This window comes from Macaca nemestrina, chromosome Y, assembly GCF_043159975.1.
Source record: "Macaca nemestrina isolate mMacNem1 chromosome Y, mMacNem.hap1, whole genome shotgun sequence".
In the NCBI taxonomy this organism is placed as follows: Eukaryota; Metazoa; Chordata; class Mammalia; order Primates; family Cercopithecidae; genus Macaca; species Macaca nemestrina.
In genome coordinates, this window is record NC_092146.1 from 11313940 (window position 1) to 11327501 (window position 13562).

Here is a 13562-nt window from a genome sequence, read left to right on the forward strand (position 1 = left end):
TATTGCTAGGCTAGCACAAAGGGGATTGTACTCTTTTGCCAGGGTTGTGTTTCAAGGAAGATATTGTGACATCTCTCTGGGCCTATCAAGTAGGTGATATAATTCAAAGCTTGGGGCTCATCCACACAGGACCTTGTGAAATAAATATTATACCTGCATCAGGGTGATGTAACTCTTTCACCTGGTTCTGTCCTAAGGGGAACTTGCAACGTGTTTTAGGACACGTCACCCAGGTGATCTGGCTCTTCTGACTGCTGTCTGCCCATGTGTTAGATTATGACATACAACTAAAGAAGCACCTAGGTGGTCCAACTCTCATTTTCTGCCTGAGTCCTGCCAAATGGGGACATTGGGACATATCTCTGAGCCCACGTCCTCAGTGACATGACTGTTCTCTACTGAGTGGGCCTTAAATGTGCTGGGATTGCGGCATATTGCTGAGCCAGCATTTAAGTCATTTGACTCTCCTCTTTTCGCTGAAACTTGCCCACAAGGGAAATTTTGACCTATTATTACACACAAAAGATGTTACTCTTTTGCCAGAGACCTCAATAAAGTGGGAATTATTGCATACTTGGAGGCACAGCACCCTCATGATGCTACTGTCCTGCCTGTACCAGAGGAACAGAGAGTATTTTGATGTATCTTTGACTCATTCTATAGGTGTTTTAGCTCTAGTCTCTTGGCTGATTGTCGAGATTGTGACTCATCTGCTTTGACCCAACTCACAGGAGTCGTTGACTCACATAAACAAAACCAGGACTTGTGTGGAACAGTAAAACATATTTCTAAATATTTCATTTAGTTTAATTAGGACATAATAGTTAGCCTAGCTCCTGAATAATTTGACTCTCTATATTTAAGCCATGAACACAGATGAAATTGTGACATATGTGGGCCATAAACATAAGCAAAGTTGTCTGAGACTGCCTACACAGAGCACTGTCACATATCACTGTGACTGGCACATAGGTGATGTGAATTCTTTGCCTAACCCGTGCCTATAAAAAGCGTTCTGGCTACTCTCCTTGTTGGGTCCTGCCAACAGAAAGCTTTGTAAAATATCACTTGACTCAAAACCTAGGTGATGTTTCTCCTCTGTGGCATTATCCTGACGAGGTTGTGGCATATTGCTAAACCAGTGCCAGGTTGATGTCACTTTCATACTTTGGTTTTGCACATTGTGACATATTTCTATGGCATGCTTCCCTATCCCCACCCTGTGATGTAACTCTCTGGACTGTGCCAGAGAAACAAAAAAATATGACATTGTGACATATTACTTGGCACAACAACTAAGTTGTGCTGCCCAGGTGCCAGTATTTTGTCTTATAAATGCAATTATGAAATTTACATTGCTTGAATTCAGAGGCGTGATCATCAAACTTAAATTGGAACTGCACAAATAGTAGATATTTTGCCTTTCATCGATAAACTTAGGGTAATAGTTAAACTTATGAATTGCGTATTGAAATAAATCTCACAGAAAGTTACAACAATAACTCATATTCTATAAACTCCTCGGGTGGCACATAGAGTTTTATAACAGGGCCCAGGAAAAAGAGAACATCATGACTCTTGATTATTAAAGCAGATGAGAGCAAAATTTGTCACCATCCCACATTAACAAAGTCCAGTGTTGAAATACTGAGTCTAACATGTGAATAAAGAACACAGATGGAATTGAGATGGTGACTCATTTCTGGACCCAAATCACAGGTGTAATAATGGGTGTCCCATCTGAACTTAGCCTATAAGAGAGATGTTGACTCTCCTAACTGGGTTTAAATCAATGTGAAAGATTAGGAGTCAATACAAACATGTAGGCCTCAGAGTGGTTTGCATCTCTCATGCATGTTGCATAAAGCCTTCAGATGTTGTAGTGTGTCATACCATATCCCAGAACACACATGAGGTTGTGAATTTTATGTGCACAACTAACTAACTGTTAAAGTCATCACCCTAAAGGATGAGAAAATTATTTTATATCACAAGGTCAATACCCCTAGGAGCTGATAATTTTTGGCTTAGATTCTTTCCATTGGGTGAATTTTAATTTATCGCTAGGTTAGATTCATAGTAATATGACTCTTCTGTTTGGACTCAGCCAACTGGGGATATCATCATATATCTCTGGGCCTTTCAGCTAGATGATGTGTCTCTCCTCCCAGTGCCCTGCCCACTGGTTACACTGTGACATATCAGTATATATAGCAACTAGGTGACTCTGCTCTTGCCTGGATCCTGCCCACTGAAGACACTGTGACATACAAATTTGTGCAAAACCTAGGTGAATTGACTCCCCTTTTGTCCTGGACTCTGCCAAAAGAGGGAATAATAACATATTGCTGAGCCTAGCACATAGGTGCTGTGACTATCCAATATTTTTTCAATGTTGTATACAGTGGGCATGGACATACTATTTAAGATTGTACCCAGGTGAAAAGACTATCCAACTGCGTCCTGACTACAGAGGAGATTATAACGTACCCCTCACTAAGCATGTGACTCTTCCATCTTGTGTTTGTCCAAAGGTGAGATTCTGACATATAACTGGATTCAGCTGATATGCACAATAATAAATCTCATAGCTACAGCCAGCTGGGGTGATATTTTGACTCTCATAGCCAGTCTTGTGACCATGAGTAAAATTCTGGATCCCACACTGGTAAGAATTCACAGAAAAGTATGCTACTCAGGCATAACAAACAAAGCCTGAGTGGTACAGACAGTGTCATAATGGACAGCAACAACCAGGTACTACTGTGAGTTTGGATGCTACCCCAGCAGACACGTTTGTCAGTCTCACACATAAACAGAGCCTATGAATCTCCCGCATATAAGCAGTCCAAGATTGAAATTGTTACAGTCATACATGAATCTGACCCACAGGTGGTTTGGTGCTGTTTGAATCATGATTCAGCAGACATGCGATGCTTTGACTCTCCTACTGGAACACAATTTTCAAGTGGGATTGTGGTTCTTATGCATGAATCTTGGCCATTGTTGAGATTATGACTCCCAAAATTCAACCCAACTTATACAATGTGTTGGCTCTCAAACACAAAGCCAGGACTTGTGTGGGACTGTGAAACATATTTCTGAATATTTTAGAGTTTGTGATTGAAAAGTATGACTTTGCCCACCATCTGAGTGTTTGGCCCAGAGCACAGTTGAAATTGTGACACATATACACCAAGCTCCCAAGCGTGTATAACACCTTATTTGGCCATATGCCAAAAGGCAATTTTATATATCACTTGGACCAGCACTCAACTGATGTGAAATCTTGGCCTGACATCTATCTACAATGATCATTTTGGCTTTTATCTAGATTGATCACGTAAGTGATGTGACTTATTTCTACTGCCTTGGCCCAGCATTTTTGGCCCATTTTGAAATGTAACTGGTTACTGTACTCAAGTTGTTTGACTCTTTTTTTGGGGGGGAGGTGGAGGTTCTCCCAATAAGAAGCTTTGTAACATATCATTTGGCTCAGCAACTTAGTAATCTTTCTTTTCTCTTGCCTGAGACCTGACCAGCACAGAGATTGTGACATATTTCTGAACCCACATCAAGGTGAGGTCATTCTCCTACTTTGGTCTTTCACACAGGGGCTATTGTGACATATATCCAGGCTAATTGGAGAGGTGAAGTTTTTCTTTTCTGTTGCCTAAGCCCTGCCCACAAGGAAGATTTAGATATATCACTGAAACCAGCATCCAGGTGATGTGACTTTTCTTCCAGAATCCTGCCCTCAAGAAGGATTGTGACATTTCACTGTTCCAGCACCCGCTCAGGTGAAATGAGTTTCCTTTCTTCTCCTGCCAACAGGTGACATGTTACCAAATACCTAAGACCAAATCAAGGCCATACAATGACTCTTGTACCTGGAGCCAGGAGGAGCAGGGTAGTGACTCTCATCCCTGACTATTTCCATGGGTGTTATTGTGACATTTACCTTTGTCCAGCTGTTGTGTGATTTAATAATTTCACCTAATAATAGCCCACAGATGACATTTTGAAATATACCTGGGCCAAAAACCTCAGTTATTTGACTCTTGTGACTTAACAATGTTCTCAAATTGGATCTAACATATATCTGTATCCATCATCTAGGTTATGTGACTCTCCTCTCTTGCATGAACACTGCTTCCAGTGAAGAGTTTAGAGTTTCTAAGCACTGAATCCAAATGGCATGACTTTATTGCCTGGGCCCTTTCAACAGGCAGAATTGTGACATATCTCTGGACCATCATTTAGGTGATAGGACACTCCTCTCCTGCCTAGACACTCTCCACAAGAAGCATTATACCATAGAGCTGGGCCCAGCACCCAAGTTTTGTGACTTCTATGTTACATGCCTACAAAGAAAATAATGGAATATTTCTGGCTTAGAATTTATGTGATGTGTTTGTCCTGCCTGTTTAAGAACCACAGAGATGAAGGTGACATCTACCTATACACAGGTAACAGGCATGATAATAACTGTCATATGTAGCCCCAGCCAATAGAAATTTTGACTTTGCCAAGCACCTGTGTGATTTCACTCTTCAGACTGGATGCTGTCTACATATGAGATTTTGATAACTACTTGGACCAAACTTGGAGTGATGTGACTCTTTCGCATAAGCCCTGCTCTCAGTAAGAATTGTGACATCACTGGATTTAGCATCCACATAAGAATGATACATTCTTTCCTGAAACATGATCACAGACATCATTGTGACATATCACTGTTTCTATCAGTTAGAAGTTGCAACTCTCCTCCCTGGAATGGGCCCTACAGAAAGAGCAGGACAGTTACATATTTGTAGGTCAGGCACAAAGGTGATGATATTCTCTTGCCAAAGCCATGCCCCAAAGAGGGCATTTTTAGATATCACGGAGTCTATCATGTAGGTGATATGGCTCTTCTGCTTGGGATCTGCCCACTTGAATAGTGAAATAATGCTAGACCAGGCACAAAAGTGATGGTTCTGTTCTGCTCAGGTCATTCTTTAAGCAAGTCTTTGTGACATATCTCTCCGTCTTATACCTAGGTGATGTCACTTATGGCGTGGCCCTGACCACATAGAGCATTGTGACACAAGAGTGAAACCTGCATCTAGGTGATGCAACCCTCTTGCCTGGGTACTTTTCTTAAGGTGGGGCATGTGAATATTTCAGGACCCAGGACTAGGTGATGTTGCTCTTTTGCCTGGTTTCTGCAAACATATTAAGTTGTGACATATATTTAAAGAAGCACCTTCGTGATATGACTCTTTTTTTTTTTTTTTGCCTGAACCCTGCCTACTGGTGACATTGGACCATATCTCTGAGCCTATGATGTATTTGATGTGACTCTTTTCTTCTGTCTGGACCTTACTGGTTGAAAGATTATGACATATTACTTTTCTGCCTAGGTGGTGCACAAAGTGGAAATTGTGGCATATTGCTTATCCCACCATCCTAATGGTGTGACTCTCCTGCATGTGATGGAGCCCAGAATGTATTTTAATGTAACTGTGGCCCATTTTTTAGGTGTTTTGGTTCTCCTCACTTTGCTGGGTTTCTTCCATGTGTGGTTGTATCATATCGCTGGCTCCAGCCTGTAGTTAATGTGATCCTCTCTCCTAGGCACTGCCTGGAAGTGGCATTGTGACATATTGCATGGGAAAGCACCTAAGTGATGTTAAAATTCTGCCTAGATTTTTTGTGCACAAATGGGATTAAGATGTATACCTTGATTCAGTTCAAAGGCATAATGACCAAGCCTATATTGAGATTCATGGAATAGGAGATATTTTGCCTCTCACTACTAGGTTTATGCCAATAGTCCTTCATTACATATTTGTACAAAGTTCACAGAAGTTTACAACACTAACCCATACCATACAAACTTCTTGGGTGTTACACAGAGTTTCATAACAGTGCCCAGCAAAAAGTTATGATTGTGACTGTTGACTACACACTCAGGTGAAAATAAAAGTTGTAACCATTCTGTCTTTACAAAGCCCATTGTTGAGGTCCTGAGTCTGACACGTGAATACAGCACCAAGTTGGAATTGTGAATTTCGTAAGTGAATCTGGCCACAGGAGGGTAGGTGACTCATTTATTAACCCAGATAACAGGCATAATAATGATCTCATCCCTGCAGCCTACAGGCAGGTCATTGATTATCATACCTGTGTTTAAGGCAATACGTAAGATTGTGAGTCCACATAAGCGTGTAGGCCTCACAGAGGTTCACAACTCTCACGCATGTTGTGTAAACTATCCAGATGTTGTACAGAGTGTCATACAATGGTCAGTAAACACGTGGGATTCTGACTGTCATATACACAACTATATACAACTATCTAACAGTTAATGCTGTCCCCCTTAAAGATGAAAAGACTGTTTCATATCCCTTGGCCTAGTACCCCGGTGTTGAGACTTTTTGGTTTAAATTCCTTTCCATAAGGGCATTGTTACTTATCACAGCGTCAGAATCATGATAATGTGACTCTTCTGCCTGGATCCTGCCAACAAGTGATATTTTCCCATATCTCTGGGTGTATAATTGGCTAGGCTATATGGCTTTCCTGTCAGTGCTGTGTGTACACTGTGACATATCGGTAGATTTAACTTCTAGGTAATTAGACTCTCCTCTCCTGTCTGGTGCTGCCCACTCATGAAATGGTGACATACCACTGAGGGCAAAACCTAGATGTCATTACTGTCCTCTTTGTCCTGGACTCTGACAAGAAAGGGAATTACTACATATTGCTGAGCCCAGCACCCATGTTTCGTGATTCACTTTTTTTTCTTATAAACCTGTCTACATTGGGTTTATATTGGGCATGGTGACATATTACTTGAGTCTGTACCCAGGTGAGGTTCCTCTTCTACCTAGTTTCTGTCCACATGTTAGGTAGCTACATGTAATTAGGGAAGCTCCTAGGTGATATAACTCTCATTTTTTGCCTGATCTTTGCTACTGGGGACATTGGGATATATCTATGAGTGCAAGACCTCAGTGAAGTGACTCTATTTTTCTGCCTGGTCTTTAAAATGAAGCAATTGTGACACACTTCTGAGCCCAGCACTCAGGTTATTTGACACTCCTTTCTTTCTCAAAGCATGCCTACAAAGAGAAATTTTCACCTATTGCAACCCCAACATGCAGATAATGTTACTCTGTTGCCTGGGTCCTGCATATAAAGAGAATTATGGCATATAGAGAGAATTATGATGGACCCAACACCCTAGTAATATTACTCTCAGTCCTGTGCCAAAGCCACAGAAGGTATTTTGACATATTCTGGGCCCATTATATAGGTTTTTTTAGTTCTCATAACTTGGCTGGACTTTTTCCACATGTGGGATGGTGTCATATTACTGAATCCAGCACTCGTGATATAATGCTATTCCTATAGTCTGCCTAGAGAGGGAAATGTGACATAGTGCTTGGCACAGTACCTAAGTGACATTACCCTTCTCCCTAGATTTGCCCACAAATGGGACTATGACATATACCTTACTTCAGTTCAAAGGCATGATGGTGTAATTTATACTGGGATTCAGCTAGTAGAAGATATTTTGTCTTTCATTGTTAGGCTTAGGGCAATAGGTTAGGTCCTGGGTTGCACATTTTCTAAGCTCACAGAACTTTACAACACTGTCTCATAATGTATATACTCCTGAGTGACACAGAGAGTTTCATGACATGGACCAGCAAAAGGATCAGATTGCGACTCTTGATTACATATCCAAGTGAAAGAAAATATTGTTATCATCACACATGTCCAAAGCCCAGTGTTACGTTCCTGAGTCTAAGAAGAGAATACAGTACAAACTTGGAATTGTGAACTTCATGTGTGGATCAGGCTATAGGTGGGATGGTGACTCATTTCTGGATCCAGCTCACAGGCATAATAATGGGTCTCATTCCTGAAAGCCTACATCAGAGATGTTGACTCCTACCTGACTTTAGGGCAATATATAACATTGTGAATCCATACCAACGAGTAGACCTCAAAGTGGTTTGCAACTCTCGAGCATGCGGTATAAAGACTTTGAATGTTGTGGAATGTCATACAATGGCCAGAAAACAAGTGAGATTGTGACGCTCATATACACACCCAGCTCACAGTAAAATATGTCACCCTCAAACACAAGGAGATTTGGCACATTACCAGGGGTAGTACCCAGATGTTGAGACTTCTTGGCTTAAATTCCTTCCCATGGCTGCACTGTGACATATCGGTGGGATAGAATATTAATAATGTGACACGTCTGGACTCTGCCAACGTGGGATATTATCACATATTTCTGAGCCTATAAGCTAGGTGATTTCTTTTTTATCCAGCCTGTGCTCTGCTTCCAGAGGACATTGTAAGATATCATTTGACTTAACATCTAGGCAATGTGACTCTCTTCTCCTGACTGTGTCCTGATCACTGAATGGGAGAAAAGTTTTGCAATCTACTCATCTGACAAAGGGCTAATATCCAGAACCTACAAAGAACTCAAACAAATTTACAAGAAAAAAACAAACAACCCCTTCAAAAAGTGGGCAAAGGATATGAACAGACATTTCTCAAAAGAAGACATTCATACAGCCAACAGACACATGAAAAAATGCTCATCATCACTGGCCATCAGAGAAACGCAAATCAAAACCACAATGAGATACCATCTCACACCAGTTAGAATGGCGATCATTAAAAAATAGCTCTTGGCCGGGTGCGGTGGCTCAAGCCTGTAATCCCAGCCCTTTGGGAGGCCGAGACGGGCGGATCACGAGGTCAGGAGATCGAGACCATCCTGGCTAATATGGTGAAACCCCGTTTCTACTAAAAATACAAAAAACTAGCCGGGCGAGGTGGTGGGCGCCTGTAGTCCCAGCTACTCGGGAGGCTGAGGCAGGAGAATGGCGTAAACCCGGGAGGCGGAGCTTGCAGTGAGCTGAGATCCGGCCACTGCACTCCAGCCTGGGCGACAAAGCGAGACTCCGTCTCAAACAAACAAAAAAAAAAAAAAAAAAAAAGCTCTTATTATTTTGAGATACGTTCCATCAATACCAAATTTACTAAGAGTTTTTAGCATGAAGGGCTGTTGAATTTTGTCAAAGGCCTTTTCTGCATCTATTGAGATAATCATGTGGTTTTTGTCTTTGGTTCTATTTATATGCTGGATTACGTTTATTGATTTGCATATGTTGAACCAGCCTTGCATCCCTGGGATGAAGCCCACTTGATCATGGTGGATAAGCTTTTTGATGTGCTGCTGGATTTGGTTTGCCAGTATTTTATTGAGGATTTTTACATCAATGTTCATCTGGGATATTGATCTAAAATTCTCTTTTTTTGTGTGTGTCTCTGCCAGGCTTTGGTATCAGGATGATGTTGGCCTCAAAAATTGAGTTATTGCCCAGAAACAGAAATGTTGACATATTGTAAGGCCCAGCATCCAGATTGTAACTGTTTTGCTTGGGTTCTGGATATAAAGATAATTATTGCATATTGCTGCACCACGCCCAAACTCTCATGTTTGTGTGAAGTCACAGAAGGTATTTTGACATCTCCTGACCATATTATGTCGGTGTTTTTACTCCCACATGGCTACATTTTTTTCACACATTGGATTGTGTCACCTTGCTGAGTTCAGCACCCACTTAATGTGACTCTAATTCCTATACCCTTCTTTGGGAGGGCATTATGATGTGTTGCCTGACACAGCATCAAAGAGATGTTACCCTTCTGCATAGTTTTTTTCCCCACAAACAGGACTGTGACATACACCTTACTTCAGATCATAGGCAGAAAAATCAAACTTATATTGGAATTTAGCCAATAGGAGATATTTTGCCTTTCATCTCTAGGCATAGGGCAATAGGTAAAGTCCTGGGTTGCATATTTGTACAAAGCTCACAAAACTTTACAACACTAATTCATAACATGTAACCTCCTTGGGTGGTACAGAGAGTTTCATGATAGAGAACAGCAAAAAGTTCAAATTGGGACTCTGAATTGCATGCCCAGTTATAAGCAAATCATCTCACTGCTCAACAGGTACAAAGCACACTGTTAAGGTCCTGAGTCTAACAAGTAAATACAATACAAAGTTGAAATTGTGGACTTCATATATGTATATGGCCACAGGTGAGATAGTGACTCATTTCTGGATCCAGCTCACAGGCAAAATAATGTTTTTCATCTGTGAACCCAGCCTATAGAAAAGACATTGATTATTATACATGGGTTTAGGGCAATATTTGAGATCACAAATCCATATGGGCATGTAGGTTTCAGAGGGTTTTGCAACTCTGAGGTGTACCATATAAAACCTTTGGATGTCAAAGAGTTGCATACAACAACTCAGGAAACATGAGATTGTGACACTTGTATAGACACCAAGCCCACAGTTAAAGATGTCAACCTCAAAGGCAAATAAAATTTGGCAGATTACTAGTCTTGTTACCCAGGTATTGAGGCTTTTTGGCTTAAATTTCTTCCCAAGGGTGCATTGTGATATATCGCTGTGTTACAATCATAAGGAAGTGATTCTTCTGCCTGGACCTTGGCAACAGGTGATATTGTCACATATATCTGGGCCTATAAACTAGGTGATTTGTCCCTCTTGCCTGCGACCTGTCCTTGGAGGACATTAAAGTATAAATATTTGACTTAACATCTAGGTACTGTGATTCTTCTATTATGCCTGGGTCCTGCCCATCAAAGAAATTGTGACATACTGCTAATGGGAAACCTGGATGATGTGACTCTCCTTCATATCCTAGACTCTGTTAAGATAAAGGATTACTGCATATTGCAGAGCCCAGCACCTATGTGGGGTAACTCTTCACCTTTTCTTTCCTGTATATAGTGTTCTTAATGGCATTTGAAGCCGTACCCAGGTGATGTGACTCTTCTGACCAGACCCAGCCTACAAATGAAATAATACTGTATCACTGGTTCAGCACACAGGTGATGCAACTCTCTTGCTTTATCTCTGCTCACAGGTGAAATTGTGACATATATCTAGGTTAAGCACACATGCACAATAGTAACTCTCATGTCTGGACCCAGCTGGTAGAAATATTTTGACTCTCATAGCCAATCTCACGGCCATGAGTAAAGTCTTGGGTTTTTCACTTGTATAATGTTAACGAAGGATTATAACACCCAGGTACATCATACAAAGAGCCTTAATGGTCTCTGGTACAAAGTCTTAACAGTACAAAGAGTGTCATAAAAGAGACCAGCAATGAGGTGACACGTGACTCTTGAATGCACACCTAGCTGACATGATTGTCATTCTCATATATAATAAAAGTTAGAAGTGAGATAGTAAATCTCACACTTAAAAAGGAGTTGAAGATTGAAATAATTGCTCTCTTACATGCATCTGATTCACAGATGATTTGGTAACATTTGAACCATGATTCAACATGCCTGCAGCTCTGTGACTCCCCTACTGGAACACAGTCTTCCAGTGGATTGGGACTCTTAAGCATGGATCTTGCTTATTGTTGAGATTGTGACTCCTCTACTTTGATCCAACTCATAAAAAGAGTTGACTCACATACAAAAAACCAGGACTCCTGTGGGACGTGAAACTTATTTCTGAACCTATCTGAGAGTGTAACTGGAAAAGGTAACTTTGCCCAGCACGTAATTTGACTCTCTAAACCCAGACCACAGAGGAAACTGTGCCATATGTGAAACAAGCACCTAGACAATATGTAACAATGTTCTTGACTCAGCCTACAAAGGGCATTTATATATATCACTGGGATTATTACCCAGGCTACATGATTTACTTGCCTGAAACTTGCCTAGAAAGGGAATAATATCTTATCTCTAGGTTCATTATATAAGTGATGAGACTCCCATATACTGCCTTGAGTCATCACTTACATTGCATTGTCACACATAACTGGGCACTTTATCCTGGTGATGTGATTCTCCTTTTTGGGTTCTGCAACCAGAAGCATTGTAACAAGGGACATAGTCCCACAAAATTGGACCTAGCACACATATTATGTGACATTTCTGACAGGACCCTGCCTACGAAGAGAATATTGGAATATTGCTGGACCATAATTTAGGTGATGTGGCTCTTCTGCCTGCCTCCCTCATCACCACGGAGGGAATTTTAACACATACCTAGGAATGGCTCACAGGCTTCATCATGACTCTCATATGTGGACTCAGCCAATAGAGATTATTTTAATTTTTGTAACTTGGCTTAGGGACTTGCATGATATCCTGGATTACCTTTTGTACAAAAGTCACAAAAGATTGCAACACACAGACATATTTTACAAAGTCTTTGGGTTATACAGGGTCAAAACAGGGCTTGGCACCCAGGCAAAATTGTGAGTCTTGTACACACACCCAGCTGATGTAACGACTGTCATCATCTCACATGGATGAAGTCAACTGTCACACATGAAAACAGAACCTGTGTAGTATTGTAAATCTCACCTTTGGAATTTTCTTACGATGCAATAGTGATATAAATTTTTACCAAACACCTCTTCAATTGGACTATCCAGACTTATTCCCGCCCATGTATTGGATTGTGATATCTACCTAAGCTAACATCAAGGGGATGTGACTATTTTGCCTGGGTCCTTCTCTCAGAAAAGATTGTGACATATTACTGGATCTAGCACCCAGGTGATGTTACATTTTTGCCTGCACTATGCACACCAAAATTATTGTGACATATTTCTGTGTCCACCTCATAGGTAATGTATCTCTCCTCTTTAAAAATGTGCCCTGCGCAAATGAAGAATAGTGACATAATGCAATGTCAGGGACACAGGTGAGGGTACTCTTTTGCCGGAACTATGCTCAATGGATGACATTGTGACATATCTCTAGGTTATGTGGCTCTCTTGCTTGGGCTCTGCCAACCTGGAGTGTGACATATTTCTAGGTCAGGCACACAGGTGATGATACTCTTTTGCTAGGGCTATGGTTCCTAGAGGACATTGTGACAAATCCCTAAGCCTATTACCTAGGTGAAATGACTCCCTCCTTGGGCTCCAACCACATGGAGCATTGTGGCATAAGCAGAGAACCTGCACCTAGGTGGTGTAAGTCTATTGTCTGGATGCTGTCATAAGAGAGCCTTGTGACATATCTCATGACTCAGAACCCAAGTGTTATGACTTTTCTGCCTGATTTCTGCCCATATATTTCATGTGATATATTTCTAGGGAACTACCCAGGTGATATGACTATCCATGTCTCCCTGATCGCTGCCTACTGAGGACACTGGAACGTATCTCTGCGCTCATGACCTATGTAATATGACTTTCTTCTTTTTCTGTCTGGGCCTTTAAAAGGGTGGGGTTTTGAAATATTTCTCAGCCCAGTATTTAGGTGATGTGAGTCAACAATTTTTTTTGTGAACCATGCTCACAAAGCAAAATTTTGACCTATTGCATTCAGATGATATTACTCTTCTGCCATTGTCCTAAGTAAAGAGAAAATTATTGCACACTGGTGTCCACGGCACCCTCATGATGCTACAGTCTTGCCTGTGCCAGAGTCTCAGTGGTTATTTTGACATATTCTCATCC